Source organism: Cupressus sempervirens, chromosome 10, assembly GCF_028749045.1.
Source record: "Cupressus sempervirens isolate cs-2001-9-10 chromosome 10, ASM2874904v1, whole genome shotgun sequence".
Taxonomy (NCBI): Eukaryota; Viridiplantae; Streptophyta; class Pinopsida; order Cupressales; family Cupressaceae; genus Cupressus; species Cupressus sempervirens.
Window position 1 is genome coordinate 707,928,331 of NC_143127.1, and position 19,643 is coordinate 707,947,973.

Consider the following 19,643-nt stretch of genomic DNA (forward strand, 5'->3'; position numbering starts at 1 on the left):
AGTGTAGACACTTCCTCCATAGGAATCATAAGTATCGAAGTACGAAAAAACATCTTTTCAATGGGAAAGAAGAGACTACATCAAAGCCACGAAGAATGACACCTCGCCTATGGAAGTTGGAATATAATAGAGTTAATCGTCGAGGTAATGTCATTCCACCTAATGGTTTATGTTTGTAATTTATATATTTCTATTATGATTTTTGTTTACTAATTGTGTAATTGATGATTGTGAAGGTCCTCAAGGCAGTACTGACAACCTTCCAAAGGGACTAAAAAGGTATCCTAGACAATTTAGTAGGTTGCCCTACTACGAGCACTTACAAATTGTGCATTTGTTTGATACTATGCATATTGGAAAGAATATAACAGAGACATTGTGGAAAATATTGGATGGAAGGCATGACAAAGAAAAAATTGTCAAAATTTGTAATGACATTCATGAATCCAATCATGCATTGAAGAATTTCATTCACTCAAATAGCAACAGAGATCAGATTAATATAAGTGCCCTTCTTTGGTTATTAACAGAGCAGCAAAGTGATGCCATAAAAGAAGTCATACGAAAAATTTGATTTCCCATAGGATTTGTTGCGAACATAAACAATCTCATATAAAAAAAAAGTGAATTTGGGCCGGGGCTCAAAACGCATGATTGGCATACTTTCATCAAGGTAAGTTTTGTTCTTCTGTATTTACAATATATTCATAAACTACGTGTACTGTTCGTTATGTTATGTTAGAAAATAATGAAATGATTGGTTTATAATTACTGCAGTACATGCTTCCTCTATCTCTCCTAGAGCATTTCAATAATAACATCAAACAAGTGATATATGATCTTGGAAAATACATGAGGTAAGCTGTAATATATTTTCAATTTGTTGTATATATTTATTATATTAATGATTTTTTTTTCTTGCTATGTAATCTATTGTATATTATTTTATAAAGTCTCGTATCTATATATTTTTTGTGACTTGAATCTCTTAATGTAGGTGGTTGTCATCTAAAAAAATCCATAAAGAAGATATAAACTATTGGAAGAGAAGAATTCCTCATTTATTGTGTGAAATGAAAAAGTGTCTACCTCCAACTTTTTTCAATGCACAGGAACACTACCTCATACACCTAGTTGAGGAGATTGAATTGTGTGGACCTGTACACACTAGGTCAATGTGGATGGTTGAGAGGCACTTGAAATCTTTGAAGGCTTTGGTTCGACAAAGAGCACAACCTGAGGGTTCTATGGTAGAGGGATATATGGTATACCAGACTATGGTGTACATTACTGAATATCTTCTTAAGTTTGCATCAAATATCCATGTAGATCACATTTGGGATCTCGAGCCTTTTAAAAAATTAGAAGGGGAGTACTTGATGGGGAAAGGTACATTGAGGAAAGTGAGAGGTAATAAATTATAAGATGTTATTGTAATAAATTATTTCTTAATATTCAAAATAAATCGGTTGTAAGTTGTCTTTTTTTTTTGTACAAGTGCTTGAGAGTGGGATGCACTACATTTTTATATTGCAAACAATCTTGATTGGATGACGGTATGGATTGAATGATGTCAACATTCTAGTTGCACATTAACATGGGAAGGTGTATCTTCATTGGTTAAAGAAGCTCATCGTAATGGAGATTCCAATGTTATGCAAAGGGAAATAGATTTAGCATGTGGTTCAAGAGATTTCCAAGTACCTAAAAATTTATTAATCACCCGTATGTTTATCAACTCATGATACAATAATTTTGACATGTTTCACATATTATTGTAGGTTAAACACCACAAGGCTATGTTCTGTAATGGTCAAAATTTTTGCATCAAAGTGTTGGATGACACAAAGAAAACTTGTGATTCAAGAATAACTGTAATATTTCAAGTGATTAATATTTCTTCTAGAAACGACTTACATCCTCGAGAGTCTAAAAATTGATACTATGGCATTTTGGATGATATACTTGATTGTGACTTTAGTTTCTTCAAATTAGTACTCTTCGTTGTCAAATGGTACAAGCTACGACTTAATCCAAATGATCATGATAGAACTGTTATTGAACATGATAATGGATTTACAATGGTTGATACAAGGTCGTTTGAGCCAATTGGTGATGAGCCCTATGTTCTTCCAAGCCAATGTGAGTAGGTATTTTACTTAGAGGTTCCACATAAACCGGGTTGGTCATTTGTTGTTAGACATGAACCGAGAGGAAGGCCAATAAAGTATAATGCGATGGAAGAAGAAGATACCAAAGAAGTAGAAGATGATGTAGATGGTGATCACGATTGACAGTTATTGGATGATGTTCTTCACACAAATTTTCATGAAGAAGAAGAAGAAGATGATGATGATGATGTTGCTACTGATGATGATGATGAAGATGATGTTGATGTTGACGATGACGATGTTGATGATGATGATGACGATGACAACGATGATGTCGATGATGGCGAGGATGATGATGATGATGATGACGATGACGATGATGACGAGGATGATGATGATGATGATGATGACAACGAGGATGATGATGATGAAATTTAGAGGTATGCCATCAATCCTTAATCTATTTAATATTCATTTCTTGATAGAGATATATTTGTCTTATATGGTTACATAGTTTATTCATTATCTATTTAAAAGCTACAAGTTTCAACTACAAATAGAATACTGCTAATTTAAATTAACTATTAATCTAAATTAATTAAATAAAACTATTTAAAACACATATTGATGCGTGAATGTATTGAGCCTTATTTTCTTTCAGGTCAAAAGCATTTGCAAGTGTTTAGTTTAGAAAAGGGAATTCATTAATATCTATAAAAGGGAGTTGTAGCTAGAATAAAATTCATAGGGAAAACATAATATAAGTGCTTACCCAATTTGTTGGTTAATAATTCTGCCTCTATAGGTGACGCAGTCACCCTAGGTGGACTTGCAATCATTCATAACAAGAGGGACTTCTATAGTGTTCTCACAACATGAACCAAGCATCTGCATAAGATCCCTCTCCTTGATCCAAGCCAACCCCATAACCTATCAGAGTGCACACCAAATCCTTATGCCACCTTAGGTTCTACATCTTTGGAATAATCCCATGAATGTCCCTCAATCCATCCAATGGATTCATCCAAGCAATCTAATCAACAAACTATCAAATGCTCACAATGCCTTAATAGGTGCCAAACTTGATTTCACTTTAACTAGGTGTTTCCTCCACCTCCACACACATCAAACAACTTCAAATAGCATGTCCCCAAGGTGACTAAGCCCTCAACTCATCAACTGATACAAAAACCCAATTTTAGCCCTTCACTAGGCCTACTTCCCTAGTAGGCTTATAATGTGAGCCTGATTTAAGTGTTATATTGTGTACCTTTTAATGTTTTTAATTTTTATGTGATGCTTATGATGGATGTGATTATGATTATGATGTGATTATGCTCACGATAATTGAATTACATTTGCAAGAAATTGAACCCCTTTCAGGAGTATCTCGCACAGTCTCATGGATTGACAAGTATAAGTCAATACTCCTTATAGATATTCTATTTAATACACTTATCAATAGTAAGATTGATGTCTTCTAAGATCTCTCCCATTTGCAGGTACCAGCGAATAGGTATTTTTCATAAGTGTCTTCCTCGCGTGAGGAAAATATAGGAATAGAAGAGGAAAGTGAGACATGCAGTTTATCTAGAATAGGGAGATTAACTAGAGGTCAAAGGACTCGAAGGAAATTCAATAAAAGCATGAAATATTTCCTTGCTCAAGGGGGGTCATGTTCTTATGATGATGAGACGAAAGGCGACATCGAGGTGCCTTTGAGGTACCAACATCTATAGAAACATTGGGTACCCAAGGAACTTCCTCCAATAAACACTGATTTTTGTGTTAACGAGAGGATATATCACATAGCACCATCATCATTACATGGTTTGGGCCTATTTTCTATGGATGACATAAAGGTGTCTTACAACAAAGTTTTTGAATTGATGGAGTATGTTGGACCATGTTACGATTACAAAAGTTGGATGCATATTGTTCAATATAAAAAAAGTATGCGTAGGTATGCCCTCTTGGCAAATTATATACAATAGCAAGACAATAATCAAAGTAAAAGTGTGGCTATATACATTGATGGAAGGCCAAAAGCAACAGGGAATATTGCGGGTTTTATAAATAGTACACGACCTGGGTCAACTATAAAGCAACCCAATTGCATATTTGAGGCTCGCAAGGGAAATCGTGTATTCAGTTGTGTGATAAAATCAATACATGCAGGGGGAAGAGCTTCTTATTGATTACAATTTGAACCACAGATAAAAATGAGGCTACTATCATGGGGGTGGTACATACTATTAAACCAACTTCTAATCAATGACTCCAACATACCATTTAGTCAATAAATTTTTGGCTAACATTTTTATACTTGATCTTTGACACAGGGGCACAATATGGAGCAACCACCCAGAGGGGATGCTAGTGATGTTCCCAGCTCATCTACACATTAGCAGGTAAAACTCATTGTAATTGTGCAAACTAGATAGAAGCAAAATGTTATTTTTTTAATATTATTTTCGTCATTGTTTTGGAGTAATTTTGATAATACTAATACTATTGTTGTCATAGAGGGCTAGTGGTCGGAGGGAGGGAAAGGAACCTACAGTCCCTCAGCAGCCCCCCCCTGAGGAGGACCCTTTCTATATTGATTTAGCAGAGACCGATGACCCGATCGGTTCGATTAAAAATGTGCTAAAGAAAATTGGCAGAGAAATTATACATTTGGCAACCATAAAGCCTACTACTTAGGAAGTAAAAGATAGGGGATCTGAATTGTTGCACACCTCTGAAACCTTAAAAGTAAGTATTAATGAAATTTTTAATTATAACAAGAGTTCAATAATGGTTTTTATGTTATGCTCTTTTATGGCATTAATTAAAATATGGATGCATTGTCTTTACAGAGTTTTTTGTGTGATTTTGAGCCCCATTCCCATGATGAGGGTGCTGCAGGTGGTTCAGGTAGATCACATGTTCCATTCCCCACTTGTGTTTTCCACTGAATATATATAGGAATGATCATAATCACTGACAATACATGCTCAAACAATCCTTTTTTTTAATGCTCTAACAATCTTTTCCATGCTAGTCGACGCGTTCTATATTTATGCATGCTCTAACAATTTTATTCTTCAGCTTCAAATCAATTGTATCCTATGACGACGCCACCTCCATCTAGGACAACCACAGATCTCTTCCCGATTGCTGAGTCGACAACATGCAGCTTACAAGCATCTACTATTGCACCATCTACTGGTACACAAATCCCTCTTTTTCTCTCTTTTGTTATGTGTTTAAGTGTTATGTGTTTATGATGTAGATTTTAATGACTCCCCTTTGTTAGTCACTCAAAGTTTAAACTTTTTCACAATTTTATGATTCCAAACCATAAGAACTCGACTCCATTCATAGCTTAGATATACAAGGTTATGTTATAGGTCAAACTTCAATTAGTTGTCTTTAGTTATGAAAGATTGTAATATTGAAGATCATCTTCTCTTGTAGTATGTTATTGCAATTATATTCTGATGCAGAGTCTAGCAGCCACTTCTTCTACTAGCCTTCAGAAGGCTTTCACAATCCAAATTTTGGATCTAGGACTTGGTATAAGTCCCCTTACCCACACTGGGTATACACAACTGCTGAGCCCAAATGGGGCAATCCACTTCAAAAACTTCACTCACTGACACAAGCAATCGTGACAACAACCAGGACCTTCAGTCCAATCACAATCCTCAGTTTGTTTGGAATCTACCAAATCCACAACAATCCTTTGCACTTCTAGGCCTACAATCCTTGTAGCCTTTCCAATCCGTTTTCTTGTATTTTCACTAACTATCCCTCTATGGCATAGAGACTTCTCCACTATTTTAGGCACCTCTTAAGACACTTGCTAGAATCCCAAAAGTTTCTAGGATGATCTTGCTCCAGCACCCTCCACACTGTTTCTTGGTACCTAGGCCTAGTTGATCAAGTTAGGCTAGGGCTTCAAGGAAGGATGGACTAGGTGGGTTCCCAAGACCCCAATCACTTATGGAAATCCTAAACACATTCAATGCATCTAACTTCAACACTCACACAGATCAAAAGTGCCTCCAAACATGACTGTCACCACAATAACAACAAAAACCAGTCAAGCACATGGTCTTGCTTGACCTAGGGCCGGCTTGGAAAAATAATTGCCCTACTCACCATGCTTCCAAATCTTGGAATCATGTAGATAGGTACCTTAACTTGCATATCCCTCAGTTTTAGAGATTGCCACCAGTGGATTTGCAAGTTAGGGCTGCATTTGTACAAGGCCCTAGAAAATAGGGCTATTTAGACCTCTCAAGACAAAAATGCTAATAACTCACAAACCACAATTGAAAATTGAATCAAATAAAGGCCAAAACCTTGTGAACACACATCCACCACTAATCTACTTGTAGAGTAATCATGAAACACTTGTACGAAATTGTACAACCCACTATAACAACAATTTTACTAGTAAATTAGAGGTTTTTATTCATTTTCTCCAAGCATCTGCTACAACTTGATCTCTCCCTCCAACTGAGACCTCAAATGACATATTTGTAGGCCTATATGACCATTAGAACAACCAAATAGCCATTTCCAACCATGAAACAAACAAAGAACAAATTTTTGTAATTACTGATTAGCATTTAAAAAGTTGTCAGCAACTTTTAGGCAATTTTTGCATGTTTTGCAAATCGGTAATTCGAATGAACTTAACAAGTGCATGGTCATTTCTCTAGGCCTATATTGACTCAAACACCCTATTGTAAGGCCTTTTGGTCCCATTTGAGTCACTCAGTTTATTACCACACCAAAGTGCTAATGGTCCTTACATGTGCCTTTATTAGACAATATTACCAAACATGGGCCAACTTACTAAAGTATGGACCAAACCTTGTTAAAACTTCCTAAATTGCTTGAATCCACCCTTCCATGGAGTGGGTAGGTGTTCTGCCTCCTAGGTACTTGTTCCCCTGCCTCCTAGGTTAGTTGCCCTGCACCATATTCATGTGCTTGATCATGCAATGAGATGTGAATAAATATTTCTTTTATTGATTAAATATTTGTCTAATATAATGTCCTTTATTTCATAGAATGGTTAATGGGATAATAAATCTACAGTGATGTAGTTGATATTTCAGATGAGCCTTATAAACTTACATAAAGTATGATTATGTTTATAATGTGTATGAGTTACTTCATTATAAATGGAGTTGTCTTGCTTTGATCTTCCTTAGTAGTAATCAATGCTTTCATTATCTTCAATATATATATATATATATATATATATATATATATCCATTACCAAAACTATGTTTTAATTATTGGCTCCGATCTATATCTGATTTGCCGTCTTCCCAATAGTCACCCTTCATAAGTTACTCAAGGATTCAACAATGTCTTGGAATCCACTCAAGGAAGTAGAGTTCAACTCAAGGATCAATAAGAAGTCCCTAAATTTAGGATATCAACCAAACACTCCTTTCTAATAGGTTCATTGCCTTGATTCATTTTGAACAACTTTCAATTCACTTTGTCCATGTTTCAACTTCTTTTTCATTAAGAACACTCCTAATTCACCCTTCATGCAATCAACACTTAATCTCTGTCTTCAAGGATTCTCCTGATCCTTCCAATGCCTCAATAACCTTCAAACAACATAACTAAGGAGTTCCAACCCCTACCAAGCATAAACTCTATACCAATCTTAAAAACTGCCTTTTGTAGGACTGTCCTATTAGCCCTGTCTTGCAAGCAAATTGCATTTTTCTTCCAAATTTCTCAAACACCATGGTAACTTCTCCACCTCTTCAAATACCTTTTAATGAGTTCTTAAACCCCTATAAATATCAACCTTTCAACCTGTGACTGATGAACCCTTCTATGGCCGTCTCTACAATCAATTAGGCCTAATTAGCCCTTGCCTAACAAAGCAACTACCTTTTGTGCTTATTATCAACCTCCCAAACTAAACAAAGACTCCTTGGATGCCAACTGCCCTTCATAACTGTCTTATGACAGCAACAAACAGTTTATATTTTTAAAACTTTTTAACATGAATTATTGTTTGTTCTTTTATACTTCGTGACAAAAACTTATGAAACTTATGGAACTTTTTGCAATAGGAGCTGCAACATCATTTCTTGGATGTTCCTATGTTCCTAGTACGAGAACAGTGAAGGATGTCATATTGATCGTCAGCGACGATGAAGACATTCCATTAAAAGTAGCCAAAGTTCTAGGTACTTTAAAGTTATTATTATTCTATAGTGATATAATAGTAATTTAGTTTTTGATCACTCTTCAGCGACTAATGATCCCATGATTGTTTTGTAGGGAATGATGTTTTTTGAGTAAAACTTGGTGATGAGTGTTTGCGAATATTCGTGCCCACCCTGCGTACCTGGTGGAACATCATATCCTAACTAAAACCCCAAACCACTATTTTGATTTCATATCATTGCTAGAATAGTTTTCCTTTTCATCCATTTCTTGAACTATATTAAAGGTAGCTTCACTTCATTTATGAGTCTAACATGTTTTTTTAACTTAAAAGTTGTAATAACCAAGACAAACCATTGAAGGATGATCTTATAGAGAGCATGACCCAACTCTTTGGACCTCGTGCATTTGAGAGAAACAAGCTCCTTGAAAAAGCTGGTTCATGTTTGAAGTATATTACGGACCAGTACAAAAAAAGTTTACAGGATAACCCCAGGTATGAGTGTCTGCCCTATGTTCCTAAGGCTGAGTGGCAGGCTCTGATTTTGGATGGAAAGTATAAAGCTGACAAGAAAAATAATATTACACCAGTAGAGAGTACAACAAGGTATGTGTTACTGTTGAGAATGTAATTATGTACTAATTAACCTCTATATTTATACTATCTAACATATTTCAAACTTTTCATAGATTGCCTGACACATCAAAGGAAACAAAGGCAAGACTAGAAAAGCACGGGACACACAAGCTCGGCTCTGGTGGTTTTTCGAAACTTCAAGCATGAGTTGTGAGCATTAGTAAATGAAAAATTGTATCAAATTTATTATATATTGTGATGAGAAATGCTAGGATAGACTAGCTTGTCTATGCTGCTGATCTTCAACTTGGATCTTAGTGTTCCTCCAAACCAATATATGATGCAGAGTAACACGCTTTGGAAGCACCAAAAAACTCCTAGCACCTTGGAACAACTAAGCAATTCAAGTTATCACCCCAATCCTCTGTTCTCCACAAGAACATTCAAGGCTTGATTCACCTTCAAACAAGGAACTAATCTGCTGTTACAACTACTCCTTTAATTCATGGACCCAACTCATCACATAAGGCTGCATACTAGTTACTTCTCCCTTGTACCATTCAAGGCCTCATACACCGAACCTTGACACCAAGTGTTTTGGAAACTTTTGTATTTCCTTTTGATATTTTAACTACCCTCCATTGGTTGATGAAACAATGCAAGTAAAATTCACCATACCACGCAAAAATGTAGGGCTCAGAGTTCAAGAGATGCCTCACAGAAGAGGATTAGAGAATTGGCTTCCAACAAGGCTATAGAGCCGTGGCTGAATGGCTACGAGCTGAAATCAGTGTGGAAGGTTCTAATAATGATGCATCTGAGTCATAGGTAAATAAGCTAAATGAAATTTATTTCAAATTGAATACTTTACCAATTGGTCTATTTGATGTTAAGTTCCAATATAAAGTGAGTATATCTGTTTTAAGCAAGCAATGATAACAATGCGTAGGATGTTGGAATGCAGCCTGACAATCCTTCTACATAATCTGTGGATGCTAAAGGTTCGCATGATGTGCATCCCAGTGGTGGAGGTATACATTTGCTATTAAATTTTTTATATGTAATTGCAATTGGTGTTTGGATTAACGTAACATTTTGTATAGCAGCTATAGAAGATCGAGGGGTCAATGTTCGTGAGCGTGTTGACGTTGAGTCTAGACAAAATGATGTGGTCAGATCAGGTAAAGAGCGCCATAGTTATGTTATTTAAAATAATTAAATACTTGTAACAATTATAATAAATTATTTTTAATTTCACTTTTTTATTTGTTATTGCAAAGGATCCCCCTTTGCAACAACATATGAATTTGAGATCATCAAGAACAAAGAACAAAACAACTGATAGGGGGGAACTGATGATGACACTGATGCTCCTCTTAGAGCTTACATAGAAAAAAGAAATAGAAAGAAAAAAAAGAAATGATTGTTATCTACATACCTTAATTGATAAAGACTGAATTTTATGTCTCAATAAATTTAATTATGTGCTAATGAATGTTCATGAATTATGTGTTAATGCAGAATATTGATGAATGTTGCATGTTAATGAATCTAATGTGTTAATGAATGTTATCATGTGATATTGATTGAATGCTACATTTTATTAATGGTTGAAAGAATGAATGAATGTTAGATGTTAACGGGGAATGTAGAGTGATGTTAGGGGGAGGGGGGTGAGGCCAAATGAGCTTCCACCTTCACGTGGTTGGCCCTGTTTAGTAGAGAATATTAAACTATTCTCAAAACAAAGTGAAGCTCAATAATATACTAAATATTTCTCTATTTTGTCCTATGTTTAGACTATTGTCCTATGCATCTAAGGCTTCATGCTTTGAACTGTCATGAAGTTCTAAACTTGTAGCTTTTTCATTGCATCCTTGGATCTCAGCACTGTCTTGGGACTATGTTATCACCAATGGTATGATTATCATAATTAACTAGGGAAACAATGAGTCCCTATGTTTCATTGGATCTCATGCAATGATAGAAAGGCAATGAGAGTATAGATACTTGTGATGACACTTGAGAAAACCTTTGCATGTCTACCCTGCATTATCATACAATCAACTTATGATTGATGCATGTGTACAAGTTCTTAAAATTTATAGTACAATTTCCTCACTATCATGATAAGCCTCCCTTTTCCAGATGATGCCTAACTCAACAAGAGAGAGGGGAAAAAGACTGACCAACATCCACCTCATGCCAATAGATTGTAGTTAGACAATGTCAGAATCAAAAGATCATAATTCAAATCAATAGAAATAATTAAAATATTGCCTGTATATGATTTGCAAAACACAATCAATTTTACCAATCTTATTTATAAATTATTCGAATAGGAGGACCTATGGAAAAGATTTAGACTAAAAAGATATCAAGTCATGGATATTCGTAAAATAATAAAATACTAATTGACATAAATTTGTATTTAGTGTCATCACATTTAGTTCATTGTATCGAAACATCAAATGCACACAGATAAATAGTTAGTTAATAATCAATTTTTTTATTCACATAATGAGTTAATAAAATGGGTTGTGACAAATAATATAGAATGCTCATGGAATGTGGAAAAGACAAGAAAGCTTATGAATAATATAATCAGGGCCACAAATGTTATACTCAGCATCTCACCTCATTGTAATTGAGCCTAAATTGGAGAGTTCAATCTTCAGAAAAAATCACAAACCTTACTTTGATTTCCAATTTTTTTATCATGGATTGTTTAAGCAGTATACGAATCTAGTCCTAATGTCATTATTGTTTTTTCTTGTGAAGGCATATGGGCAGGTATGAAAACTGTGCACTATTTTGATGGGAAAACTTATGAATGGGTGCGAATAAGTCGACAACGCATTATTATGGGTAAGGTAAGTATTATCTTCATGCTCAATTTTCCTTATCCAAGTAGAAAAGTATACTGTTTTTTAAAATTTCCAATCTAATTATATAGCTTTGGAAATAATGTATTCATAAGGCAGAATGTTTACCTATCTCATCTTTTAGAATTGTTGATTGTATCTGTTTGATTATTTACAACACAGACTTTATCAAGTATTAATCATTTTTTCCTTCTCTAATTGAAATTCTGAAGTATGGAATGCTTTGAATGACTCTCAAATGCTTAGCAAATCTTTAGCTATTCTTATTCGTACATAAGGATTTTTTGACTCTACTCAAGAAGTCATGAATTTTTTACATAATGCACATTCCCTAAACTTTGGTGTAAATGTACTGACATTAATAGTTGTCTCTTGCAAAATCTTCCTCATACAATCTATATTTGAATTTACCAGGGTGTGAGAAACTTTTATCTTGTTTATAATACTTAAGTATATATTTCCGTTTTTCCCTATTTAGAAGACTTCCAATTGAAGCAGTATGTCTCAAATATCTGGTTTCCATATTTAGGGACCTTGCCTTGGGTGTAGTATATATTTGTCAGGGGTCATTTCTCTCTGTAAGTTTGACTCCCCATTTTAGTGAACTCTTCTCATCATTACATTGCCAAGAGACGCAACATATGGGTAGCACACTTGCACATGATACAAAATAACTGAAGTATGTCTATAAACTAACAATTAGTTTCATGCGATTCCCATGCTTGATAGTACTTCATCTTTGATTTGGTTTGACGTAGCTGGAATTTTTTTAGGGACCACATTGCATTTTACCAATCTGCTTTAGTATTCAAAATAAATTGATTATTCGATTATGTATGCAGAACAATTTAAATTTAACTTTTTCCTTTGCATTTGAAAACACTGACTTAGTTTTACAAAGCTACAGTTAATATTTTACTTCCTTTATGTGTTTTGCAGCCTGCTTCGGGAATCACTATTATAGGGAAGGGCATTGTCATCTGCAAATACCCTTCTGATCCAACTATTGCATTGGGCAGCTTCTCAATCATATTGTCATTCTTATCAATTGTGTTTGGGGTTGTAGTTGTATTTTATCCCTACAAAGGGAAAGCTATTCCTGTGTACGCTCTCCAGAGGACCACTTCCCTGGTGGTGTTTTTCACTATTGATGTGTAAGTAATCGCAAACATATGTCTTGATAGCTTTTGAATTTAACCATGTTAGCATTTTTTATCATCAATGTTCAGAATCTTAAAAAGAAAATAGAAAAAATGATAGGTGGATTTTCAATATACTAGTCAGCACATTTTTAATATTCTCTGTCTACATTGTACAATCAGTTTCTTTTCCCTGTTTAGGTGTTTGAGGACGTAAATGTTGAATGGAAGAGAAAATTCAAGGATTGGATAACATTGTTATAATTTAATGTGAGATGAGCCAGTGGAGTTTAATCAACTAGCTATTTGAAAAAACTTACTACTTTAACCTTTTCAATTTTGGATATAAATAAAAGGGTGTCTGGATAGCTAAATGTGTTTGCTCGTGCTAATATTATGTATCTTTATACCAGGGCCATCTCTTTTCTCGCAGAAACCTTGATGATGTGGGCTACAATCACAGAGAGTCTGCATAGAACATGAAATGTACATCATGATCTCACGACAAAATGCCCAACTGCAAAGATTGGCTTATATGGTGGAGCTGCCTTCCTAGCTTTAGATGCTTCTTTGTTTTGTCTTATTTGCCAAATGCTTGCCCTTAATGCAAGGGAAAATTATGAAGAAGATGAGGAGGACATCAAAGGTCAGTATGGGCAGGTATTGACAATTGAATATAACAGAGGAATTTTTGTTTTTGTTTTACTTTGTATCTATTGTAATTGCGACGTCAACCATAGGCATTGCGACGGGGTTGCTATAGCAGTGACGCCAACTGCCATTGCAATTGCTAGGGTGTTCATCACAATTGCGACGTCAGCCATAAGCATTGCGACAGGGTTGCTATAGTTGCGATGCCAACTATCGTTGCAATTTCCAAGGTGTTCGTCGCAATTGTGATGTCAACCACAAGAATTGCGATGGGGTTGTTGTAGCTGCGATGCCAACTACTATCGCAATTGCCAGGGTATCTGTCGCAATTACGACATTAGCCACAAGCAATGTGACGGGGTTGCTGTAGCTGCAATGCTAGCCGCCGTCGCAATTTCTTGGGTGTTCATCGCAATTGCGATGTCAGCCACAAGAATTGTGACGGGGTTGATGTCACAATAAAGTGGTTGCATAGCGATGAATAGGTGTTGTAATTGTGACGGTATAGGATAGACATCGTAATTTGTGACTAAAAACAATGATGTCTATTACTGTCGTAGTGGTGATACATTGTTGTCATAATTGCGACACATAGCCATCGCGAATCGATGCCAAATGTATTAGTTCCAGTATTTGTTCACATTTCATGATGAAAGCTTCATAACTCGGTAACCAAACATGTGAGACTAGTTACTCCCAACCTTGCTCGACAGAGTCCATGACCCAACCTTACTCGGTAGATAAAGTAACTTGGTGATAATTGATACTGATCTTATGTGATCCTTTTGTATCTTGAATACCAATTTGGATCTTTGCGTCCTTTCAATTTTGGAACTGTTTGGATGTGATCATGACAACGCAGTTCTAGTTCTTATTTAAGAACTTAGTTGGAAATGGTGGAGTCACCCACTTCTTGAGTGACATGACCATCATTTCTTGGACTAGCTTCCTCACTAGATTTAGGAATCTATTACTGACTCATTTGCTTTTTGATGTTGTCTTCCTTTGCTTTCTTTTCATCTTCAATTCTTCTTGTACTCATGCAATTCTTGGCTAGATGGCCAAGTTCTGTACAAGTGAAACATCTTATGGTAGTAGCTCTCTTCCTTGTGTGATGTTTAACATAGTTCATACCAATGTGTCCATACTCTCCATAGTAATGATATCTACACCGAGTGTTATAGTCCCAACCAAATATTGCTTTCACAATTTGCTTTTCTAGATTGAATGACTTGGTTCTATAGTCTGATGCCTTGTGACCTTGTTCTTTGCATTTGTGACACTTGCCTTCAAATTTTGATTTCTCTTTACATTCATTAGCCTTGTGACCATGCTGATTGCAATTGTTACATTTACCATTGAATTTTTCTTTACCATTACTCCAACATTTATTTGATGTATGACCAATCTTACCATAGTGATTGCAAGTAGGTCTTTGATTCTTTTGAGCACCTTGTTTGGAGGATTCACCTTCTTCTTTGTATCCAATTCTTGCTTTACCTTTTTTCCCTATAAAGATTTTTCTCATTCAGTTAATTCAATTGATTCATATCTACTTGGGATTTTATCATTCTCCAATTGATTTTCTTTTTAGTGTTTAGGTCATTTTTTAATCTTTCATTGATTTTCTTTTTAGATCTCAACTCCTTATTCTTTCATTGATTTGTCTTTTTGAATTTAGATCATTTCTTAATCTTTCATTGATCTATCTTTGGCTCATGATTTCTTCACTTGCATCGAAGATTTGATCTATAAGATCTGCATGCTGAAGGGATTGGCTCTAGATCTTAATGTTTCTTCCATCCATTTCTTCTTTCATCTTGTTCCTTTCTTCCAATATTTCACATAGCTTTATTGACTGCATTTCTTGTTCTCTTTTGAGTTTTCTTATTTCTTCTTTTAGGGAACCATTCTTCTCTAAGAATTCTTTTCTTACATCATTTTCTTCATCTGAACTGCTTGAAGGGAAAAGGTCTTCAATTTTTTCTTCAATGTACTGATGATCATTCATTTGATTTGCAAGTTCCTTCCTTCTTTTTAGGGATTAGGAAAGTTTCTCCTTAGCTTTCTTGAGTTGTGTAATGGTCATTTCTAGATCTAACATTTCATTGTCAATTGCCTTATCAAGTCTGAATATCTCCATTTTCCTTGATCTTTGCTCAAGCTGTCAAGCTTTATCTTGATAACCACAAAGCTCTGATACCAATTGTTGAAAATATTCAAGACTATGCTATGTTATTTAAAGGGGACGGGTGAATTAGTAACCTCAAAAAATTTACCAAATTCAAATCTTAATTGCAATAATCCAATAACCATTTAATTCATTAAATTAGATCTAACTACATGCATAGGAAATTGAAAACATAAAACATTCATGGTACTTGAACACAATAATTTGGTGACCCATAAATCTTCCAAATAGAAAGTAAAATTGGGGTGGGGATGATACCCACAAAACTTCAATACTGCAACTTAAAGTTGGCCTATTAAGGCTTACAATGATCACTTTTGATGATCTACCCTATTAGGAGTAATTAGGACTACTAGGTCCACCTTGTTAGAGGATTTACAAACTTACAATAAAGTATGCACTCGGTAAAGAGATTTTACAAAAGACTATTAAGTCTACCTTGTTAGAGGATTTGGACTAGTTCACCTATTAGAATGAAATAGTGGATCTCTGACTTACAATTTGATTTTATTATAGAGATTCTTTGAAGTACGGATGACCTTTATGTGATGGATATGACTCTACTGCTCCTTTGTTGATATGGCCTTACAATATACTTTGCTGCTGATTCACATTCGCATGCCTTCTTCCTTTTTCTCATGCACACTTTCATATATTCATGCATATAAATCTTGGATATGACACACACACACACACACACACACACACACACACACACACACACACACACACACACACACCAATCCAATTAAAAAAATTACAAAGTCAGCCAATATACAAGTTAACACCGATATTACAAAGTCGGCTCAAATGAAGACACTTGGGTTCTAAAGATTTACTTGGTGAATTTTTGATACATGACATCCACTGTCACTACTCAACATCATCATGTATTTGGTAGAAGTTAAAGCTCAGTCCATACTAATCATCTCAGAGTAGTCTCAAACTTGGTCTGCATTGGTGACTCAGTAGATATTGTGTAACTTGTTAGAAATTGAATTATTCATTTACCATGAATTCACTCGATAAACACTAATCATCACATAGCTTGATTAACACTAACTTCACTTCACATGAACTACTAGCTTAGTTTGAACTATGAAGCTTGGCAAATTGCTCGGGTTGAATTGCTGGACTTCACACTGCCTAATTCTGCTCGGTTTGAACTGTTGCACTTCTCACCAACTGAATTCACTTAGTAACCATTGGGATGCTCAATAGGAACTGTAAAGCTTGGTGGCTATTGAATTAAATGGAAATCATTGTAGACTATTCAATGAGCTCGGTAACCATACAGAATATGAATAAGTGTTCTCACTAATAACAAACTTGATTTAATGTTAACAGAAATAATCACTAAAAAACATAAAATGTCCTGAAATAATCATTAAAAATTATATAATGTCTTGAAAAAATTACTAAAAATTATAAAATGTCTTGAAATAATCATTAAAAATCATAAAATATTCTAAAAAAATCCATAAAAATCATAAAATATCTTGAACAAATCACTAAAAATCATAAAATGTCCTGAATTGAACACTAAAAATTATAAAAGGTCCTAAAGAAACCAGTCACATTAAAACATTAAATATCCTCAAAAACCCTAAAAATCACAAAACCGATCAAAAATTTGTAATAAACCTTGTACATCACCATCTATTTTGCATAAACACTTGCACTTTCGTAGATTGAAACTCAAAGCACCACACTTCCATGATAATCACACCTATCTGAGCAATGTGCACGAACAATTAATCCAATATCTCACTATTAACCTATCAACTAAATCAACAATCAAACCTATCACATGATCAACCTGTCAAACACTATCTAAAGACTTAAAACACTAAAAATCAATCAATAATGGACAATAGTAATTGTTGGCTCACATTGTTTAGTGAGTGATTTATTTTTTCTTTGTTCTTTCTTCAATCATGTTCCTATGCTACTCAATGATATAAATTGATCTATGAGAGCAGTTGGGATGGTTCATGTTCATTTTTTATTTTCTATCTGTTACAATGTATCTTTGAGAGTCTGGGGCATGTATATATGCCTTAGGAAGGACAAGGTTTTTTTTGTCTGCATTATGCTTGTTTATGCTAAAGGTTTGCATTTTGCGCTCTAACCCTTCATGCCATGATGCGTTGGATTCCATTTGCCATATCAAAATAAGGCTCCATTTGACATATAGTGCACTTTACAAAAGCAAAATTCATCCCATCATATAAACCATTCCTCATCTCATCTCCTCTATCTTATGTGTCTTCTTCATCTACCGCCTTGGTCTCGTACTCTAATACATCAAAAGCATTACTGTCCTACATTCTTGCATATGTCAAAAGTCTAAAACAATCCAAAGCAATACATCTTTGCATAAACATGGCATTTGTATTATTTTCACATTTCATTTGGATTCATTCCATATCATTTTACATTTCATTTGCATTCATTTCATATCATTTTACATTTCATATCATTTACATTTCATTAGGCATTCAATCATGAAAAAAACATGTGGCAAACATAATGATGTCATTTTCTAAGCATAACACGTGATAAACCAACACATGATGTCATCATATAAAAGCCCACATAAAAAAGCATAAATGCATCCATATAAAACATATGTTTATATGCATAAACCATCTTATATAGTCATCATAACATAGTTGCATCTCATAAGTGTCTCAAAAAGTATTAGAGTATGTGATCATGTTTTACATGAATACTAATTACTCGTAGGCATGAACCATGAAAGAACATAATAGAAAACCAAAAAGAAAAATAGAGAATCCCCTCCGTATATGAGCATTTTAGTGTCACCCTATGTTGTCCCTAGCCTTACAACCTCTATCTAGACTCGAGGATGATCCCTCTGCTATTTGTGGTGGTATCATCAGTCCCATCACCCTTGCATTGCTTTGTGTCCTCTATGTTTGATGTGAGTGAGATCTTGATGCATGGAAGCTCTCTACTCTTTTCCCTAGTGGCACTACCCTCTCATACTAATCCCTCCAGTACTGTGTCTCCATGTGTGCCCTGGTCATCATCATAGCCATCTCTCAGAAGTTGGCATCTCTGATGTTGCTAATGAACTCATAGGACTCCTTAACTGCGCTCTCTACCCTACACATTGTGACATCTCTCTCTACCATAGTTTGATCTCTCTCTGTTGTCACTGCATCCCTCTCTCCTATCACTACATCCCTTTTTGCTACAACCTAGTCTAACTGACTCTACAGACCTCTGATCACCTCCATCAGCTTTAACTGGCTAGGCCCAGCTTGTGCTGGGACTAATGTCCTCCTCGTGTAATCCATTGGATCCCCCTCCACATCCATCATAGCTACATTGACACCTATTTCATCCTCATCATCTTCCTCACCACCATCATCCCCAGCCTCCCAATAGTTATCCCCATCCTGTCCCCTGTCACCATCTCCAACACCATCCCCACCCCCATTGTCTCCACCCACCTAATCATCATCTCCCTCATCCTCTCCCTCAACATCCTCATCATCATCCCCTGCATCATCCATAGCATCCTCTCCATCCCCATCTCGCTCCTCCTAATCATCGTCCTCATCTCCCCCCTCCTTATCATCACCATCATCTCCTCCCTCCTCATCCTCTCCCCCATCCTCCTCCTCCTCCTCCTCATCCTTCTTTGCCTGAGACCTCGCTCATGGTACTAGTACTATCAAATCTATTAATGGCCTTAAACGATGTTGTGCAAACCATCTATCATATGTTGTTGTTGTGCTTGCATCCATTACATCTGCTAGTACTCCCCATATCCTTAGCTATAACTCGTCTTGTTGTGCATAAGCCACCTGGGTCCTGATAAGTGCTCCCCACTCTCAAACCTCTACTCTGGACCATTAA

The 19,643-nt window shown here is 35.5% G+C and overlaps 1 long non-coding RNA gene and 1 pseudogene across 2 annotated transcripts in view; both read left to right on the forward strand.

The window, feature by feature from the left end:
* LOC149535782 (uncharacterized) overlaps positions 1-19,643 on the forward strand; it is a 44,672-nt pseudogene that overhangs the window by 2,272 nt on the left and 22,757 nt on the right. Inside the window, exons 3-16 of the transcript XR_016357621.1 lie at positions 4,454-4,522; positions 4,638-4,868; positions 4,973-5,030; positions 5,205-5,324; positions 8,213-8,329; positions 8,424-8,916; positions 9,000-9,096; positions 9,580-9,714; positions 9,851-9,917; positions 9,993-10,067; positions 11,668-11,759; positions 12,711-12,925; positions 13,324-13,749; positions 13,846-13,983. The product of XR_016357621.1 is annotated as an uncharacterized LOC149535782 (transcript). The remainder of the gene's footprint in view (positions 1-4,453; positions 4,523-4,637; positions 4,869-4,972; positions 5,031-5,204; positions 5,325-8,212; positions 8,330-8,423; positions 8,917-8,999; positions 9,097-9,579; positions 9,715-9,850; positions 9,918-9,992; positions 10,068-11,667; positions 11,760-12,710; positions 12,926-13,323; positions 13,750-13,845; positions 13,984-19,643) is intronic.
* On the forward strand, positions 536-1,367 carry LOC149535783 (uncharacterized). The gene is made up of 3 exons (XR_016356693.1): positions 536-673; positions 778-857; positions 998-1,367. It is a non-coding gene; the product is annotated as an uncharacterized LOC149535783 (long non-coding RNA).